This window comes from Schistocerca gregaria, chromosome 4 (genome assembly GCF_023897955.1).
Source record: "Schistocerca gregaria isolate iqSchGreg1 chromosome 4, iqSchGreg1.2, whole genome shotgun sequence".
Taxonomy (NCBI): Eukaryota; Metazoa; Arthropoda; class Insecta; order Orthoptera; family Acrididae; genus Schistocerca; species Schistocerca gregaria.
In genome coordinates, this window is record NC_064923.1 from 718,212,177 (window position 1) to 718,233,725 (window position 21,549).

At 45.3% G+C, this 21,549-nt stretch overlaps 1 protein-coding gene across 14 annotated transcripts in view; it reads right to left on the reverse strand.

Moving 5' to 3' along the window:
- The window catches only part of LOC126267043 (uncharacterized), a 1,079,001-nt gene that overhangs the window by 129,263 nt on the left and 928,189 nt on the right, over positions 1–21,549 (reverse strand). The gene's annotated exons all lie outside the window — the stretch shown is intronic.

Here is a 21,549-nt window from a genome sequence, read left to right on the forward strand (position 1 = left end):
CTAACGAGAATTGCATCTTCCACTGAAATCTGCTATTATGAAGTGTTACTGATTAACAGCACTACAGCAAAATTTAATTTAAGATCAATACTCGACATAAATGGTATAATGGCTTGTTTATAGCATTTAATCTCTTCTGCTTAACAGTACTCATTAATTACATACTGGAAGTGGTGCCTTATGCAACTGATAATCATTTTAGCATGATTTCATTTTATTGTACGCCAGTACAGCCGTAACAAATTATAAGTAGGCCCATGGACTTTCCATTATTATATGACTAATAACAGTAAGATTCCAGAATAGCGGATTCCAGTAGAAGATTGTTATCGTTTGTACGGACACGCCTAGTTAAGAGTTAACAGGTAAGGAACGTGGTTTGCTGATATGAGCAAGCGAGTGAGCGCAGGACTACCTTCGTGACGTACGCGCCGCTGCCTGTCTTTCTCGTAGGCCTCGCCGTGTCCGGCGACTAATTGCACTTCTGTAGACAGCAGATGCTCCATAGACTTTGCGCATGCGTTTGTGAATATTTCCCGCAGTTTCATCCTCTGCAGTGAGAAATTCAATAACGGCGAGTTGCTTTAACGTACGTCACCTACAAACGCCATTTTCAAACTGGCTTGCAGCTACGCTATCTGCCGGAAGTGACAAACTTGGCGCACTCTCTCAGTAGACTTCGAAAAATACATGAGTAACGTTTTGCATCCGTAGCATTGTCTTCGGCTTTTAAAAAAAAGTGCGATCCATTATTTCCTGGGCAACCCACGTATTAGGATACTCTGTACAACAAGCTATCAGCCTGCTTACCCCCTTAGAGCAAGAACTGAAAGGAAAACAATGTACGTTCACGCTTGGCGACAACCAGTTCGCTCACAATGGTAAATGCATGAAAGTGACACAATGAAAGGTGTCCGATAGGTCTGTCGCTTGGATTCGTCACATCAGATTCATCCGGAAATCATCATGTAGACTTCGCTGTTTTTTCATTTGTGCAAAAGCAGTCTTAGTGTCAAAATTGCGTGGTGAAGTTAAACGCTGCAGGTTCTGTTAGTAGTGCCGAGCACCGACTACGTCAGCATTTCCCCTCATACGTCTTCGCCTACCGCACAGACAAATTTTGTCATTTAGATTTTTGATCATCATTTTCAGCAACTGTTTATGAAGAATGCCGATGTGAAGAAGTAGCACACTAGTTGCGTTAAAAAAATGGACGTGATGAAAGGTCAAAAAGTAGTAAGAGTCCTTCACACAGCGAAAGTAAAATTATATTCTACTATTAAGTGGAATAATTTTATACTGCTGTAGTCACTTTTTACTAATATTTTATTAGCACAATGCATTTCGGCAGCAGGCTGCCATTATCAGGTGCATTATACATTAACTGTAAAATATTAGTAAAAAGTGACTACAGCAGTATAAAATTATTCCACATAATCTTATAATACAGTCGCAGACCTCCAACAACATCCATGTAAAATGGATAAATTTAAAATTATATTCTATTAGTTTCAAAAGAACAAATTCAAGTTTTTACCGAAAATTGCGAAAGAAATATAAAATAAAAATATCGGCACTTGATATTGCCATTTCGATACTGACATATCGATATCTTATCAACTGTCCTAAAAGACACTATAAAATTCCTGATATTCAGCTGTAACCACACTTTGTCTGCCGCTAACATTTCGGCTGTAAAACGTCCAGCCATCTTCGGGGCGAGTCAGATGCACACAAGGGGGTTATTTCGAGCCAAGAGCTTATGAGAGCACTGACTCCCGCAACACTTAGAATAAAGAGGAGGCAGGCAAACTGGTAAACTCAGATCTTAGTTATTGCCGTCTTAGCACACAGTGAATTGTGCTCCTGTTCACTAAGACACAATGTTAAGGCTCCGTGGTACCCCATAACCAAAACTCCATAGTACTGGATGTAGCTTTCACTGGATCAGTCACCACGGGACCACGAGCCGAGTGTTGGCATAAGTTTATCTTCCTTCGATGCCCTAGGTGGAATACCAAACCTCTTAGAGACAGCTTCCCTAGTGGACAGAGCCCAGTGTCGTTTCCGATGGAAAGATGCCAATAGAGAATGCAACGTCGTACTGCCGAAAAGAACGCTGATGAGACAATTACAACTCAATATATATGTCAGTGAAGCAGGAGGCAACACAGGCAGGTTCTTAGAGACAGCTTCCCTAGTGGACAGAGCACAGTGTTGTTTCCGATGGAAAGATGCCAATAGAGAATGCAACGTCGTACTGCCGAAAAGAACGCTGATGAGACAATTACAACTCAATATATATGTCAGTGAAGCAGGAGGCAACACAGGCAGCTTTGACACTTTTCAAAGACAAGATAATTCTGAGAAGTGTTTTTGCTAGAAAACTGTTCCAAAACTTACGAGCCAAAGACAGCCATCTACTCCTTGGTTATGGTAACAGTTTCGATGCTCTAGAGGCAACGAAATGGAAGTAAGAATGAGTAGGATAAGAGGAAGAGTCCGGATAGACAAAGGATGACAAGAGCAAGTCTGCATGCGGAACAATCGACAAATCGTTCAGGCCGAATGCCGTGATGGTTCCTTAAAGGACACGACCTATTCGCCTCCCTAAATGCTAACATGTGCTCCATAACTAGTGTCGGCACCTTCGACGGGACGATAAACAGCAATCTTAGTTTTGATCTTCTCCGCAGGCGCCCCACCGGGAGCGCGTTACATCCTTGGCCACTGCGCTTCTTTCTGTGGTCGCCTCCACTACAACGCACGTTTCGCCACCTACACTGCTTACAGGAGATCGATCTGAATCACGAAGTTTCGTGACCCGCTAGGTCAGTATGGACGAAGCTAGCACGCAAATGCCAAACACTCGTAAATGGAACTCTCTGGAATAGAGCGCTACACGTCTTCTCCTAAGAGGTCGTCAGCTACTTTCGAGTAGCTGTGCAGATAGCATGATTCCTGACGGTCATACCACATGTTTCCAAAACAAGCCAGTTCTCCTTGCAGGAGTGCTAGTTCTCCAAAGTACGCACGGGAACTTGTCTGAAGTTTCGAAGGTACGATGAGAGATCCTGGCGCAACTAAGACTGTGAGGGCGGGGCGTGAGTCGCGCTCGGATAGCTCAGTTGGTAGAGTACTTACCCGAGAAAGGCAAACGTTTCAGGTTCGTGTCCCTTTTCGGCGCACAGTTTTAATCTCCCACGAAGTTTCAAATCAGCGAACACTCCGCTGCAGAGCGAAAATATGCGCCGTGTTCGAAAGAGAAGGTACGAAACAACACTGCAGTATAACTGAAGTCTTCGTTCAAAAGCAATCGCCAGAAGCATGACCACAACTACCCCCCGTTTCACGTGCCGAACGATTCCCTGTTGCCATGACAGGAGCCAGTGCTCCACTGTATGCCTTGGCTCGTCGTCGAGTTGAAACGTTTCCCTTGGAGATAGTTTTCTGGCGGGCCAAACCCATGGAAGTCGCAGGGCGACACGTCTGGGCCGCAGGGCGGATGTTTGAGCAGCTCCCACTTGAACTGGGGTTGGCACACTTGCAGTGAGTGACTCTTGCACGGAGCCTGGAGCTCTTCATATAGCAACCGGCAAGTACAGGCACCCTACGAATTTGCTTCCTGTCTAACAGTGCAGCGAGACATGTTAACAGGAATTATTTTTAATATACGGTGAAAGGTTAAACAACGCTGTTTCAGGCCATTTCGAGAGGGCGGTTACATACGAACGTCTACATATAAGGACAGTTTCGCATAAATTGTTGCTTCCAAGATGTCTCTATCATATCAACATTTCTAACATCCATCAAGGATAAAATAAAGTATTTTTCAAATTGCAAGGGACATTTAACCGCCTTTGTGTCGTTTCCATGAAACACAAAGTGGAGCTGTTCCCTTTTAGCCTACCATTAAACTTATTTACACGATTGCCAATTAGTGTGACGTGCATCAAATTCACTTCAGTATATGCGTAATTTCCAGTGACTGACACTTTCTTCATCGCTGTTAATTTCTGTGCGTACGCGAGACAAGTCAGGAACGATCTCACGTTACCGTCAATTTCGAGTGTTTTTAAGGTCTCTGCAATGGTCTCGTCAGTCTTCATTGCTGACGTGGTTCTTTTTTTCCCATCGATATTTAAAATTGGTCCTCAAACTGATGGAAAGTAATCACCTATCAAAGAATGTTTTACTAAAGAGTACACATTTGGATCAACTTTCGATATTTATCTCTTTATTCTTCGGTTCCATCATTCACAGACGTTGTTAGTGCGATGACGCCTTCCACTACAGTTCCCAATACTTTTTGGCATACTCGTTATCGAGCCACTGGTCCATAAAAAAGTCAAAGAAGCCCTCAAGCCAATCATCATCGAACTTTTCCACAGGAGATGTGCTAGATCTGAAGACATTCTTGAGTGGCAGTGAACCTCTTAATTTTCCTTACAGGCAGGAACTCGGTCGCAGCACTTTAACTTTCCACAAACACTGATTCAAAGTATAACTGCAACCGCAGTCTCTGTTTCAGAAAAAATGGTCACATGTTTCGGCAGCAAAGTGTAGACAGCTGGAATAGTGTTTGGTTTCTCACGTACTTCTACGATCAGCTTGAAGTATAAACAATTGTCTGAACTGCTAGCTCGTACAAAGAATGATACACAGCTTAATAAACATGCCGGCCGCTGTGGCCGAGGGGTTCTAGGTGCTTCAGTCTGGAACCGCGGTGCTGCTACGGTCGTAGGTTCGAATCCTACCTCGGGTATGGATGTATGTGATGTCCTTAGGTTAGTTAGGTTTAAGTAGTTCTAAGTCTAGGGGACTGATGACCTCAGATGTTAAGTGCCATAGTGCTTAAGAGGCATTTGAACCAATTTGAATAAACATTATTTTCCCTTTCCTCTAGCAAACATCAATATTATGTGATTCCGTCCTCTGTTGTCATCTGCAAGTACAAATTTGCTGCCATCATTGATCAGTAAATTATTTTATTGAAAGAATATTCCTCCAGCATCGATCAGATCTTGTGTAGGTCACGTGGAGCGATGGTTCCGCATTTCTATGTGACGGTAACGATGTTGCTAACTCGTAGCCTCGACTGAACAGCTTCTTCAGCGTGAATTGATGAAATCGTAGTATCTGTTTTTTTCCATTCACAAAATGTTTTCGCACTTCAATTGCTGCTTCATCTGAAGCACAATCACCTAATATGGTATTTTTAGTGGATATTCGTCCTTTGCAGTTACTCTTGCTATAGTTTACACAACGGCAATATGTTAAATCTTGTTTGTTGGTATAGTCCACAAAATGGTGATGCCCGCTGTAAATCAATAGTGTGTTTCCTTTGGTGGTCTCGTAGGAGCATGACTTGCCAGCCAGATTAACTGCGGTACTGAACTCGGATGGAAGTCACACACCACAGCCGTTCGTCTGTCAATGAACTGACACGCGGGCAGGGTTCCTAGAGCAGGAAGTGGACTTTCCCCAGTAGTACGTATCGAGCACGGGCTAACAGGCCGGTGTATCGTACTTCCTGAAAAACCTGTTCCGAGGCACTACTACCTGGAAATGTCAACAAGTATCACAGACTCCTCGAAGTTGGCCATTACACTTCGTGTGACCTGCGAAACGTGTGGACGCGCTTTACCGTGGAGCAGAATCACTGCCTCCGTGAACATCCCAGGCCGTTTGCTCTTGATGGACTCGGCGTAGACTGCGAAGTGTCTCACAGTACGCATCGCAGTTATTGGTTTTTCCGTGCTCGAGGAATTCTGACGTCGAAAAAGACGGTGAGCATCACTTTTTCCGCTTAAGGCAACGTTTGAATTTTTTTAAGGGGGGGGGGGGTGTTGACGGATCATGCCTCGCCATTCCTGGATGTCTCGCTGCGTTACCCCAAAGCGGCATATGCAAATTTCACCGGAACACTGCTCATATATTCTAGAATAACTCCGTTACTGGACATGAGCGAACCCTCTGTTGCCACGTACCTCTCCCAGTGCTGGACACTTGGAGGGAGCGTCTCTCACAACCCTGGCCCTTGGCTTACGGGGTAGTTACGGTACATTTGCGACGTCAGCAATGTGGAACCGGAGAGCTGGACGAGATGAGAGCGTCGATGTGGAGACGTGCGATTCCTCGAAGCTGCGCCACCTTGAACTTGTTGACGGGAAGCGGGCGCCTACGGTAAGACAAGGCGCGCCGGTGGTAGGAGGCGCGTCTGAATAGAAGACATCAGCGCCGGCCGCTGGCCGCGAGCACGTGCCGGCAACTAGCACCGCCACAATACGGGCCCTGATTGGCCGCCCCGCGGAGCTCGGCGTCCCGCCGCGCCGGCTCAGGCAAAACAGGCGGCGCCGCGCCGTGTGAACTGCGTGGGTAGCCGGCGCGTGCCTAACTATAGAGAGAGGCACGGCAGGTGCACTGGCCTCGCAGCACTCCACAGCGAGTCTCCTCTCACACTATTAGCTAGACTGAGGCCCTTAACGGGAGCAGAGCGAACTAGCGTATTCAAACGAGACCTTCACGATCGGTCGTTGGTGTGCTAGGCGAGAGCGGTAGTGTCCCAGAAATGCTCCACAATCTCCGATGGAGAATACGGGAGGGGTGACGCCGCCCGCGTGTTCAAGAGGAGCAGTTTGACGCTTCCGTGCATCGCGTGAATTTCCTACAGGATGGAACAGATCAACTTGCTTACTTTAATTTGGCGACCAGAAGCGACAGCTGCTCCGAGGAGTGTGGAGGTAAGCACATTCGAGAGGGTGGAACGTGAAGTTGTAGCTCCGCTTGGCTCGGTTAGCATCATAGAGTGGCATACTTTACTGACGGTCGCTCAATCATCACCACGCAACGTGCATTTCGTACCAATCTGAATACTGCATTGTTCCTGGACTGTGTCGATATTTCGTGCGCAACAACTTCACGGAAACTAGTAATGTTAAAACAAAAAAAGTGGGATTTCACGAACAGCAAAGTCACCCCAAAACACTAACACAGTACGGCTTTCTGTCTTACGATCCCCTCAGCGGTCTGGCCGCCAACGTCCAGCTGATATTGGGTTGTCTACTCGTCCTGTGAGGCGAATTGTCCGTGAAGAAATGAAACTTCATTCCTACAAACTGGCTGTGGTGCAGGAACTTAATCCTTCCATCTTTCGGAACCTGCACATATGCACAACACGCGCTACTGGAACCCCGATACCACCGAACAACATCACTGGCAACTACATTCACAACTGGTAACTGTTTGGTCTGCACTATCGCGAGTTGAGATAACTGATCTATGTTTCTGTGAAGAAAAAGATCTGGCAGTTTCGCTGACTTCTGATCGTTATGTCTACACGATTCAGGAGTTTTTCCTGCCAACAGTCAACGAGATCGATGTGGGAGATATGTGGCCCCAGTAGAACGGTCCCACGGCACACCAAAGCGTGTGTCAATGACTGTTTTGCTCCAATACTTGCTTGGGAAGCGATTTGCACCGGCCAGCATGGTCAACTGGCTTAGGTTCTTTTTTTTTTTTTTTTGGTTATCTAAAATCATATTTTTACATCGATCGTCCTTGGATCCTGGCTCACCTGAAATACACAATTCTTCAAGCTGTCGCCAACATACCCTTCGATATGCTGGAAATAATAGAACTGGGAAGTTTCGTTCAGCTAACGTAATGTATTGAGAATAATGTATGCCATTTGCAAAAATGGCTCTGAGCAGTACGGGACTTAACATCTGAGGTCATCAGTCCCGTAAACTTAGAACTACCTAAACCTATCTAACCTAAGGACATCACACACATCCATGCCCGAGGCAGGATTCAAACCTGTGACCGTAGCGGTCGCCGCGGTTCCAGACTGTAGCGCCTAGAACCGCTCGGCCACTCCGACGGGCGCCATTTGCACGATATGATCTTTTAAACCGTGTAAAAATAAAATTTAAATGTTGATCTTGATTCTATTTAACGAATTAAACATATATCTGCGCAATTTTTAATAACTGAATTTCTAAATAAGCAAGTTGCTCTGCGCCAACCCGTACATGGTGAGACGCTACTAATCAGGTTGTGCCATACCTAGCACATGTTCATTTGCTATGGAGACCTCGAGATAAATGCGAAATATAGCTCAGCAGGTTGTCTTAGAAGCTGATTAATTCCCTGCAGTTCTATCATACCAAACTAACCCAAGCAATTGTTGCCAGCATTATAACTTAGAAATTATTATAGACCGATCACGGTAGTTTTATAACAAATTTTTAGCAGCACTCAAACTTTTTTTCCGTTATGCCAGAATTTCAAAGTGTGCCCCACTCCGCGCTAGTATAACGTCAAGGCGAAATTAGAGTTCTGTCCATGTATTTCCGACGTCTTTCTTGCCTCAACCGTCCTGTATCATCTTCCTTCTGATATAGATTTTCTTTACTTGTGAATCGTTTCCCATTCTGACGTTAAGCCAGTCTGCTTGCTACCACCCTTCATCACTTTTGGTCACTGCTTTGTGTAACTCTTTAGTCATATTCTGGGCTACTTCCTTCCTTCCTTCCTTCCAACAGAAGGGTTATGTTATCCGTTTGCCTTAATATTGGCACCAGTCCATTTTTCACTGTTATCTCTGTTACGAAATTTCCTTCGTTGCTTCTTCGACGTACACATTGAACAACAGTGATGATAAGTTGCAAAACTATCTTGCAACTACATTAATTCGGTGTATCTTTCTTCATCCTCCAATTAAATTACTCCCATACGTGTTTAGTAGCACTTTTACATTGTTCTTCTGGTTCTAAATCTGAGCCTCAAACTTTTAAAGATTGTGGATAGCTCTCTGTCTCGGTTAACAAGTGCTTGGAATGCATCCAGAATTTTCTTCAAACTATCTTCTACAACTAAGAGTAATATCAGAATTGCTTCTATGCTACCTTTTCCCTTGGTGAATTCCCCCTGTAAATATTCGTTTGTTTAAAATCGCTTATCTCCGAAAGTTCTTCACCGAATGGTTTGAAATTTTGACACAACGTTGCACTCTAATACAGGCGCACTTTTAGGTAGCTAATTCTTTAACATATGATGTATAACACATGCATTTGTAATTTCTTGAAATTTTTGTAACAACGTTCTCTACCATTAAATTCATGTAAATATATGTATTACATATATTAAAAATAAGCTAAAAGGACATGTGCGAGTAACAATAGGTCAAAGCGCCAAAATTTCAAAGCAATCGGTCAAAAACTTTAGAAAATTTGCGATTAGGAACATCTACATTTTCTATGTAAACACAATCGTATGTGTTCGTAGAGGAAATGGACACAGAAAACGGGAAGGAGGACAGGGACAGAGGACGGCGGAGCAGGAGGAAACGGAAAGAGGAGGAGGGGTGGGGGTGGGGGTGGGGGGTGGGGGAGGATGTGATGGACTTACAGACGGGGACATGAGAAGAAGATGGATAAAGAACGGAGAAGGGTGAGATGGACATAGACAATGAAGAGGAGATTTGGATATATACCCAATTCCCATACGTATTACAAATATGTGGTTTCTCTTTCCATTTAAGCACACTGAGCGACAGCAGAGCGTGTCGAGTACAGCAGTCAGCACTAAAACAGTCCGTGCTACACTCAGGGAAAGATCTGGAAGTTCTGTGCAATTAAAACTTCAGCAGTATCTAATGGATATTTATGTGTGTCAATGCACCTTCTGTGCTTTCCCGAATAAAGGGGGCGACATATATAATGAAACCTCAAGTTTTCTGGACGAGATGTGTCGGTCACTAAACAAAGGTGTTTCTCGGCTGCAAGGCGCTCGTCTGTGAAAGACTCATTTCATCGGTTCAACTGTTTTTTGACGCAGTGAAGGTAGGTGTGATGAAACGGCGGTTTTAGAAAGTTACACGGCGCCGCCTCCAACTGCGGCAGGGCCGTAGCCAGAGGAGCAGCGGCGCATGTGAGCCTCAGGGGTCGCCAGGCGGCGGCAACTGACGTGAGAGCAGCCCATGGCCGCTAGCCAACAAGCTAGCAGACAGAGTACGGCAGCCGGGACAGCGGCGTGGGCGCCGCGCGGCCGGCAGATCCTCGTCTAATCCTCTTGGCTTACGTTTCCGTGGGTATCTTAACTCGCTTCAGACAGACGAGTGCGGTCTGGCTGGGGTATGAATGGCTGTCCTCGAGTTATATGTCAACACTGCGCCACCTTACTCGGTCGGATCATGGAGTTTTCGAGGACTACCACATTGTCAACTTCCGGACGTCTTTACAGCACCCGAGATGACTGTTCCGACAGATCACTCGACGAACTGCGCCAAACAAGTACACGGAAAGTAGCTCCTGCTTTCAGGCCCAGAGGAGCTCGCGATGTCAACCGACCGACCGCCGTGTCATCCGGTGCGAAATGGCGCCATGACACTGGAAACAAGTGGAACACACACGCCGCTCTCCAGCCCTCGCGAGCTTCCCATACCTCCGCGCGCCACTTCTCATTCAAGTAGCTGCTGAGTGCACCCCGTTTCAGTTTTCCCGCCAAGTAAAAATCTCTGGCAGATCCGGGAACTGAACAAGGGTCTTTTTCATACGTCAGATGCGGTTGTCGCACAGCAATGGAAACATACAACGAAATATTGAATGAGATTTACACTCTGCAGCGGAGTGTGTTCTGATGTGAAACTTCCTTGCAGATTAAAACTGTGTGTCGGACCGAGACACGAACTCGCGGCCTTTGCCTTTCGCGGGCAAGTGCTCTACCAACTGAGCTACCCATGCACGACTCATGACCCGTCCTCACAGCTTCAATTCTGCCAGTAACTCGTCTCCTACCCTCCAAACTTCACAGAAGCTCTTCTGCGAACCTTGCAGAACTAGCACTCCCGGAAGAAAAGTTATTGCGGAGATATGGCTTAGCCACAGACTGGAGGGTGTTTCCAGAATGAGATTTTCACTCTGCAGCGGAGTGTGCGCTGATATGAAACTTCCTGGTAGATTAAAAATGTGTGCCGGACCAAGACTCGAACTCGCGACCTTTGCCCTTCGCGCGCAAGTGCTCTACCATCTGTGCTATCCAAGCACGACTTTCATCCCCCAGTCTGTGGGTAAGCCATATCTCCGCAATATCTTTTCTTCCAAGAGTGCTAGTTCTGCAAGGTTCGCAGGAGAGCTTCTGTAAAGTTTGGAAGGTAGGAGACGAGGAACTGTCAGAAGTAAAGCAGTGAGGACGAGGCGTGAGTCGTGCTTGGGTAGATCAGTTGGTAGAGCACTTGCTCGCGAAAGGCAAACGTCCCGAGTTCGAGGCTCGGTCCGGCACACAGTTTTAATCTGCCAAGAAGTTTAATACTACGAAATATTATAGCACCAAAAATCTCCATAACTTGCCAGGCAATTTCGATGTGAACCACTGTTTGTCCTGTAGCCAAACTAAAAGGAACAAAATATTCGACAGGGTACTGGATGGCTTACAGTGGTGTATCACGAAGAAAACGAGCTAGTACTGGAGTAGCATTTTTAGTCAGTGAGAGATAAAGTTTCCTGAATACAACTTCTCAAAAGAAAGAATGACGTAACTCAAATTCCAAGAGGGCATCTTACAGTTATAGGTATACATGGCACAGAGAAGGGTGATACTGATACTTTTCATGAAGACCTTCGGAAAAATTGAACAAAATTACGCAAGCCGTGCTGTCATCGTCCACCGATGCTGTTAGTGTTCGAAACCTACTTATATTAGGAATAGTAGCATTATTTGGAGAAAGGATTCTTAATAATAATAATAATAATAATAGGAAATACACCATTTTGCCTCTTTCAATAATTTTAAAATTACTAAGACGTTATACAGAAACAAAGACATTCACAAGTTTACATGGAGTGCACGAGGATCAATGTCTCTGATTCATTATATACGTATTTATAGAGGGAGCGACATAGATAACGACCATTTCGTTTAAGACAGTAAGACAAGGCTACTATCAAACTGCAAGAAGGCAAAGAAACTCCAGAAGCAGCCACAACATGTGTTCTTAAAAAGACATCTTTTTTCGCAATACAGTATTAAAAACCTTTATCAGTACAGACTCCAAGAAAAGCTTACTTTACAACCAGTCAATAAAGACATCGATGTAGAAAGTGATATGACGTGCATAATCGTAACAGCCTCAGAAGCACTGGAAAGACGAATCAGAATTTGGAGGACAGGTAGCTTATCTGGTCCTAGTGACAAAAACGGAAAGCATACAAAGTAAAAAGAGACGCTGGGAAACAAATCGAGCACAAGAATACCAAGAGCCATGGGACATGTTCATAGATGTCAACACGGCATACATGCGTGCTGGACAACACTGTGTATAGACAGTCAGGAAAGCCTTGAACAAGGAAGAATGACACTGACTCACTGAACATTGTACCCAAAGACCAGCGAACAAATCATTGTACCGGCTTGTGGTGTATACGGGAGGCCCAAGATTCCATTGGGGAAAATAAGTACAATGATACATTAGCGTTGAAAAGCATGAAAAATGCAAAAACTATTGGAATAGATGCAATAAGTGTCTAATTAGATTTGGAGGCTTATCACTAGATAAAAGACTTTTACAGTCAATAAATGAATGTTGGATGAACTGCAAGATCCCAGACCGTCGGTATACGAAAGGTGATCACTGTGAAATCTATCGTGGCATAAGTCTTCTAAACACTGGCTACGAAGTATACTCAAAGATAATAACCACATCAAGGATTTAAGAGATGTTGTTTCCAGGGAACAGAATGGATTTAGATCAAGTCGTTTACGCACAATGTATAATTAAGAACATTATAGAAAAACACACACAATTTAATGTAGAAACCCATGTGGCCTTCATCAATCATAGTGAGGCATTTGATCGTATGAGTCCTGATAGCCTGCGAAAAACTATGTCTGAATCAGGATATCCTCATAAAAACGCACGCATTGCAATAAACACAGGCAGGAATCAATTAGAAGAAATAATTATTAACCAAGATGTAAGACAAGGCCGTGGACTATCACATACCCTTCTTAATATTTACATTTTCACTCTAAATCTATGAAAACGTAAAATACACAAATGAATTAAGAGAGCAAATGACGATTACCTCAATGTGCTCGTGTTTGCATGTGATACCGTTATTATTCAAAAGAACGGAGATGGCCCCCAGAGATCAGTGTATCAGGTGAAAGAAAGACAATTTACAAGTTTCCAGCAATAAAATTAAAAAAAAAATCCCGCATTCTGAGCAAAGCATCCATTCAGATCAGAAATTGTTTTGGATAATTCAGTTTTAGAGCAACTTTCTTATTTAGGCTGTGCCATAAGTTTTGATTTTGACTCTCATATTGAAAATAAAATACACAAATACGAAGCCGTCCGTGGTACAATAATATAGTATTGGGCCATTGGCTACAAAAGAAACCATACTAAAATTCTATAAAGTGAGGGCGGTTACTGTGTTATCTTATTGAAGCGACAGCTGGATTACAAAAATTCGAAAAGACGGGAGGCTGCATAAAGAGACATTATTAGAAATGCATATACCAGAACAGAATGAAATAATTTCATGAATGACAAAATGCAAAAGATTCGAGAAAATTGGAAACAACACTTCGTGAGAATGCCATGTCACAATTCTTCAAAAGTTCCTGAACTCTAAGCCGAATGGGATAAAGTGATATTGAAAGAACTCGGAAAGGAGAGGAAAGATTTTATTTGTGAGTTCGACACAGGCAGCATCCTAATACTTGAAAGGAGAGGATGACGATGATGATGAAATTATTTCGCTTCTGCCTTACCATCGGTAATAAACTACACAGATGCTTTCGACGCAGCTTAATAACGTTCGTGGGCGAACAACATACCCAATAAATCATCCACAACACAGACTGACGTCTAATTATAATCATGTATTCTCTTGTTCGAAGTTAAATGCATCTCAACTGCAACATAAAACACAAGAAATAGGCCTAGTAAAGTAGTGATGCGCCAAATGCACCAGTGTGGCGCCCTGAGCCGTCGGGCTGTGGAACTAGGCAGGCACGGGACATACACACTTGCCCTTTGAGGCGAAGTGCACGTGCACCATCAGACATGCAATGCGGGATTGGCCACTAGACCTCAGTACAAAAGGAGGCAGGGAGTAACACGTTGCCAGTATAGAAGCAGTCAGCAGAGTTTAGTGACTTCGAACGTGGACTAGTAATTGGATGTCAACTGAGTAAAAGACCGACGAAGGACTTTTCAACGCCCATAAAGCAGCGCAAGTCGAATGTTGGTGACGTCTTGTGAAGTGCAGACACGGAGAAACGACCACAGGCAAAGCAAGCCCGGGCAGACCTCATGTACTGAGAGACTGGGACCGTCTAGCAGTCCAAAGGATGACCACAACAAACCGCACGAAATCAGCGGAAGGATCACTCGGGAGTTTCAGTTAGCACAGTGACTGAGCCTAGGGAGTTAAAAAGAATTAGGTAAGACGATCGAGCAGCTTCTCGTAGTTAATGCTAAGAGACGCATTAGGTGGGGTAAAGAGCGACGCCACGAGACGGGGGATGACTGGGAACGAGTGATTTGGCGATGAATCACCCTTTACCCCTTGTCAATCCGATGGAAGAGTTGGGGTTTGGAGAATGCCTAGGTAACGTTACCTGCTATCATGCGTAGTGCCAACAGTGAAGTACGGAGGATATGATGACATCCCATGACTAGTCCACGTTCGATGTCACTGACCACTCTTGAGCTACGCATCCTGCTGTTGCTACATCTCTGCTGACAACACAACACTTCCCGCCTCCTTCTATACTGGCGTCTCCGCCTCTTGTGAGATGTAGCGTTCGAGTCGGCATTACATAGAGGTGTCAGGATGTACTTTTGATCAGGTAGTGTACGTTTAAGGTGCTGAGGGGCATCGCAGCTTATGGACTACAAGGTTACATGGAAGGAAAAACCGACAATAATGTCAAACAAGGACAGTACAACCCAATTACAATGCAGGTACGAAACAACAGAACGAGCTTTAAATCGCTGGGAGAATACACTGAAGTCAAAGCTAAAGATACCTTGAAAGCGAGAGCCAGGAAAACGTAAACAGCCTCCCTAACAAACAGTATTTCCCCACTGGTACAAAAATTTATCAATACAAATCTGTCACCATACTAGTGCGTCTGTATAACAATTCCGTCGCTAGGCCGATGGGTGCATGTATCTGGTTGTTTATCCTTCCTGACATTTATTTACTAGCTGAATTATCGAGAACAAACGGGAAGATCTTATTCAAACAATAAAATTTCGGTTACACATAGAGAATAAAAAAATAAATTTATTCTAAAATTGAGAAAAATTGGAGACAAGAGTGCTTGGATGCCGAGTTTTCTTTTACAGTCAATATGAAAAATGTAAAAGTCCAGATGAACGAAGTGCATATGCCCCGCTACTTGAACGTTAAGAATGATCCTGGGAGTACAAGCAGAAGACTTGCCAAACGGAAAATCTTAAAACAGTCGTGCTGGCTTTTGGGATGAACTAGACACACAGTATTGTGTGTTGCGTGCTCCGCAGCTTGTTGGCGTTTATTAAAGAGCATCTTGTTGTACAATATGACTTCAAAGGTAACAAGAGACCGTCAGTTTGGCAATTCAAGACTATTTGCCTTGGCCAGAAGTTCCACATTTTCTTACACTGACATCAGTTTTCGGTACGACCAGGGAATGTGGTCGTTCAGCGTTTCACAGTTAAAACATATATACACGACGATCTGTGTACCTCAGAGGCCAGGCAGATAACAATGGACCCAATCGTGATCAAAGAGGCCTAGTTACGTGCTGGATTTTAAATATTAATGGGGCTCTACATTTTCTAGATTCTTCCTCATCCTCCCTACAGCCCGCATCTGTCTGGCCCAATGAAGGATGCCCTCCGGGGTGTGCAGTACGCAGATGATTGAGAGGTTATTGATGCAGCTAGACGGCAACCAGTACAGAGGTACCATGTGGGTGTACAGGCCCTTCCAGTAAGGTGCCGTAAGGCCGTCGCATTGAACGGAGATTATGTTGAAAAATGTGCTTTTGTAACCAAAAGAGTGGAGAACAATATGGTGTATTGGAATCCTGAATAAAAACAACCTATTTTCAGGAAAAATTGTTGCGTTAGTTATTGAACACCCCTCGTACATCCAAAAGCTGCAGAGTTTGGTCCAGCTGTAGACTCGTAACCCGCAAGGAATTCCGCAGAGATGCCCTTGATGGTCTTCTGTTAGGCTGCCAGGAACCCAGTGGGGAACACACCTTTGAGTATCCCAACTGGTGAACGAGTACTGCCAGCAGAGACGTCCAGTTAAACAGCGAGTTGACTGACTGTGGCTTCCCGATTACCTAGATTGAGTGTGTCCGCACGTACTTCCATTCCAGCAGTCAAAGCTGTGTGCGGCCGGCCGGCACACGGGAAATTGGACAGGTTTGCGCGACCTGGTTGCGACGATGACAGACGCCTCGCCCAATGGAGTCACCGTGATTTCATTCACTGCCAGGTCTCCGTAGGCATTCTGCAAGCGCCTACGAATATCAGCGAAGCTCTGGTTTTCCGCCAAAAGAAACTCAACTGCTTGAAACGCACCTCCGCTATAGGCGCCATTTTGAAGGCTATGTACAGCACCGCCACCTATAGGGACTTCTTGAAACTATAGGGTTTGAGGCGGCAATATTTCACGATGTTCCGAATTTTTTGCATCTGAAACTGGGCAACAAAATAAATTTGTCGCATTAGTTATTGAACGTCCATCATACATTGCCAGTGTGCTATTTCAGCAGCCATATACGTACATTTCAAGAAAAAGGTGGCCGTACCGCGGACGCTTAACACTATTGAATGACAGACCTGAACCAGCTACTGAAGTGAGCTGTGTGTGTGTGTGTGTATGTGTGTAAGATTGATAGAGACAGAGACGTCCTCAAAAGCTTGGTGGTGCTGCAGCGGCCGGGCCAGGAGGCTCAGAACACGCGGCTTCAAATCCCAGTACAAAACGCTACCGGGAGCATGCGTCAACGAGGATGGAAGGAGGAGGAAGAGGAGCAGCGCAGCGCCTGCGTTTTGCAGAGAGGATGCTGGACCGGTGTGTGTGAGACCGCTGTCTAGCGAAAAACAGCCGGGTCAAAGGAAAGGGAAGGAAAGGAAGGGAGGTGAGGAGAGGAGAGGGCGGTGCAACACGTGCGCGGCGCGGCGCGGCGCGGCGTGACGGCCAAGGTCGCGGCTGCCGCCAATCGATGCCCGCCGCCAGTGGGGCAGTGGGCTGCCGCCGCCGCCGCCGGCTGCACCTGCGATGGGCGTGGCCACCGCTTTCCACGTCCCTCCTCTAGACACACCCTCATCTCGACTGTGTCCGCTAACGACCGTCATTTCGTCTACCGCACCACTACATGACTACCCAACCGTCATCTAGGCCACTGACGGTCGAACTTCTTTGCTCGTGAGCCAATCCAGATATTGTGGGGCGGGATCTCCGGCCGGATATATACAAATCCTGTTACTAAATGGTAAACTACATAAATTACAGTCTTACGAGCCCCCAATAAATCGGCTACACTAAATGTGCAATAAACGCTGACGGAAAAAATGTCAATCAAAAAATAATTAATGTAGAGCAATGAAATTTCGGTGATACATTTGTCTGTGTAAAATATTTCACACTGTAAGATCACAAGCTAATGTAAGCGCGACATAAGCCACAGCAAATGTGAAATGCTCTTAGATTAATAACAGGGTGTAAGTGCCAGAAAGCTCAACACAAGCATGCAAACCTACATGCACTGTGCCGTACAGGTACCGGATGTCAGTTTGTGGGGTGGAGTCGCATGCCTATTGCACTTGGTCCGTCAATAAACAGGTGGTTAATGCTAGTTGCGAATCACGCTGGAGTTGTCGTCCGATGACGTCCCATGTGTAGTCGGCTGGAGACACGTCTGGTGATCGCGCCAGGCAACATGTCGGCTTTCTGAAGACCGTGTTCGGCTACAACAGCGGTATGTAGGCGAATGTTATCCTGTTGGAAAACAGCGCTGGAATGACAGCACAACAGGTCGAATCACCAGACTGACCGACAAACTTACAGTTTGGATGCGTGGGACAACCACAAGTGTGCTCCTGCTGTCACACGAAATCGTACCCGCAGACCACAACACACGTAGGTCCAGTGTCTCTAGCACGCGAACAGGTTGGTTGCATCCCTCAACTGGCCTCCTCCTAGACAAGAAACGGCCATCACTGGCACCGAGGCGGAACCAGCTTTCACCAGGAAACACAACAGACTTCCATTCTGCCTCCCATGAGCTCTAGCCTAACATCACTGAAGACGCAAATGGCAGTGGTTTGGGGTCAGTGGAATGCACTGTACAGGGCGTCTGGCTCCCAGCTGTCCTTGCAGTAACTGATTTGTAACCGTTGATTGTGTCACTATGGAGCGAACTGCTGGTGCAGATGCAGTACGATGTGACAGAGCCATATGCGGGACAGTGCCACGTGGCCATCCGGAGTCTCGTCTTCTCGGGACCGTACATTCTCGTAACCATCGCCCCCAGCAATAATTTACAATGGCTACATTTCTGCGAAGTCTTGTTGCAATACTGCAGAAGGAAAATGCAGCTTCTGATAAAGACCCCGTTCAAGCTCAGTGAGGTGTTGACAGTGGCATCTTTGTCGGTTTAAAGATATTCTTGACTAACCGACTCACCACGTCCAGTCTCAAAGGCAACTAACGCTAACGGCCGTTAAAGTGTATTTAAAGTAAACTACGTTCGTATCCTCATAGCGGCGCTACTAGCGCCGCTCTTATGCAACTGACGCGCAATTTGAATAGACATCATATTTGGGGCGCACAAACACGCTTACCAATTTCCGTTTATGTCGCACAACTCCTCCTTGGTGTTGCAGATTTTTTCCGCCAGTGTAATAGGCGCCGGCTCCCAAGTACTGATCGTTAAAAGTCGGCACCATGAGCAACACTTTGCATCGACTGTTCTCTGTTTCGTACTGTTGCCACCATCAACGACGTTAAACGCTGACGACGTGTTGTTGTGTTTTCTGTGTGAGCGGATGATTAGTCGATTAATAACAGTAATCGTACTTCTACTTTAACGCGTTATACGAGGGTTGTTCGGAGAGTAAGGAACTGGAAACCATAGTGAAAATAAAAACTGTTTTCTTTGCACATTTAACCACATCATACAAGCACTTCTCTGCACAGTCGCCGCTCCAACGTCAGGCATTTGTCGGACCTTTATACCAAATTTCCATCAGCATCGTCATAGAAGGCAGGCGCCTGTGCTTTCCGATAATTCTCTACGCTGGTCTATAGCGTGTAGCCTACGCCCAAATGTTGTCTTCGTATCCAGCGTTTCAAAAAAAAAATTGTTCAAATGGCTATGAGCACTATGGGACTTAACTGCTGTGGTCATCAGTCCCCTAGAACTTAGAACTACTTAAACCTAACTAACCTAAGGACATCAAACACATCCATTTCCGAGGCAGGATTTGAACCTGCGATCGTTGCGGTCGCGCGGTTCCGGACTGTAGCGCCTAGAACCGCTCGGCCACTCCGGGCGGCCAGCGTTTCACGCGAACAGAGATGGTACTCAGGACGAGCCAAGGAACACTTCCCATCGAAACGGCTGCAGGAGCGTCTTCATTGCCCCTGCAGAGTGTGGCTGAGAAATGCCAGGAAGAAGGAAGTGCGTGGCAGTTGTGTTAGGTGGGCTGCATTCATTATGGCGAAGCCTCTCAGCAGGTCCTCCTACTTGGTTGTTCTAGGCACCTTTACTCGCTCACAACTGCAAACAGCGTCTTGATGCGATCGGCGAGCATACTAGACACACTGCCCAACACATCTGTGCAAAGCCTCGTCGGGTTTTCACAGTGGTTTCCATTTCGCGACCGACCGTTCCTCACTTTCCGAATGGCCCTCGTACAACAGGAGACACGATCACGTGTGTTTGCTGTTCTTTTTATGCTAGTCATTGCGTTTTTCTACAGCAGTCTTCACTTAATTACACATTCCTTGTTATAAATATGTTGCACCTTTGAAGATGACCGTCTATATAAAGTCCACTCGCAAATCCATGTTACTTCTGTGTCAAGATTCGTACCATAGCAGCTGATCGTATGAGTCACTATCGCCGGAGCGTTGTGCGAACTGAAACACAAACAATGAAACATTCCTCTCTCACATCCTCTGAACATCGCAGTGGCCGGCCAATCTGCCGCTCATCCCCTGATAAAAGGCCAACTTTCTTAGTTCGCTGTCGAATTCACAAACGTCAATTACAATTACGCACATCGTAAAATATTACTGTCTAATTATTTCTGTTTTTTACTGAGCAGGGGAACTACACATTTAAGAGGTTCTTAACGTTAGTTGCGTTTTTAGATTCGGCTGCTAGTTGCTAGACGCATCTGTATTTCAAACTACCGCTGACATCCGTGGGCCGCACGTATACTTGGGTGGGTTTATATGAGACACAGAACAGCGAAATAAAGGACAGCGAAGGGTGGCAGTTCGTATCTTCCAGCTGCACGGGCTTTGTGGTAATGCAACGGCAAAAGTTGAAAATATGTGCCGGAATCGATCAGGGATCGTTTCCTGATAGACGAGGCTGTTAACGCAACCGCTCATGGGACGCGGAAAATCCGGGTTAAAATCCCGATCCGGCACTAATTTTCAACCCACTACTTTATATGCAGGGCAATCACAGCCGAAATATTACATGATTTCGGTAAACAAGACCACTACGACTGTTAGAATTCTTTATTGGAGAACGCGACTGGTTTCGCAAATTAAATTTGCTTCTTCAGGTGCTCCACTGTACACAAAGGAATAAAAGAACTTATCAGAAATTTAGCAACGCCAAGAAGCGGACAAATAAAAGCGATAAAGTCTATGTCTACCTACAGTCAAAAGATTAAGGTTCTATTTAAATCGAATAAAGCCATTCACAACATTTATACCCATTCATTTACCTGGATATAAATGTTGAACATCGATAAAGTGAAGAAAACCTGTATGTTTTGGCACTCTTTTTTAAATCGGAGTGATTGTCTGGACCCATGAAAGACCACTCTATAATTTGAAGTTAGCGGCTATTTAGCGCTCGCTGTCGGCAATTCGGAAGCAGAAAAGTAAGTTTGCTGAGAACGCATCGTACTAAGGAAGGAAGCAGCCCCGGGGACTTCCCTCGTCTTGAAGACTGCGCATTGAAGGGATTTTAACCGTGTAGAGGACAGAGTGTAAGTGATGGAGGGTATTGTTGTGTTGGACGAAACGGCTAAGTCATTCGTTGTTAGTTTGGGCACTTATGATTCGCCGCTAGTGAGAGGTGCAAAATAACCTACACTGCCCTTGGTCTGCGACTGTGATGAGACGTCTGTACTCTTCACCAATAGAAGTCACGTAAATAAACAGATGATGGTGCGAATCACAGGAACGCGTTGTGACAAAACAAAGAAGTCAGCGACACAAAAACTTTTTTTATTTGTATTAACTCAATACACCATCTTCAGGCCTTACATGACGCCGAGGATGT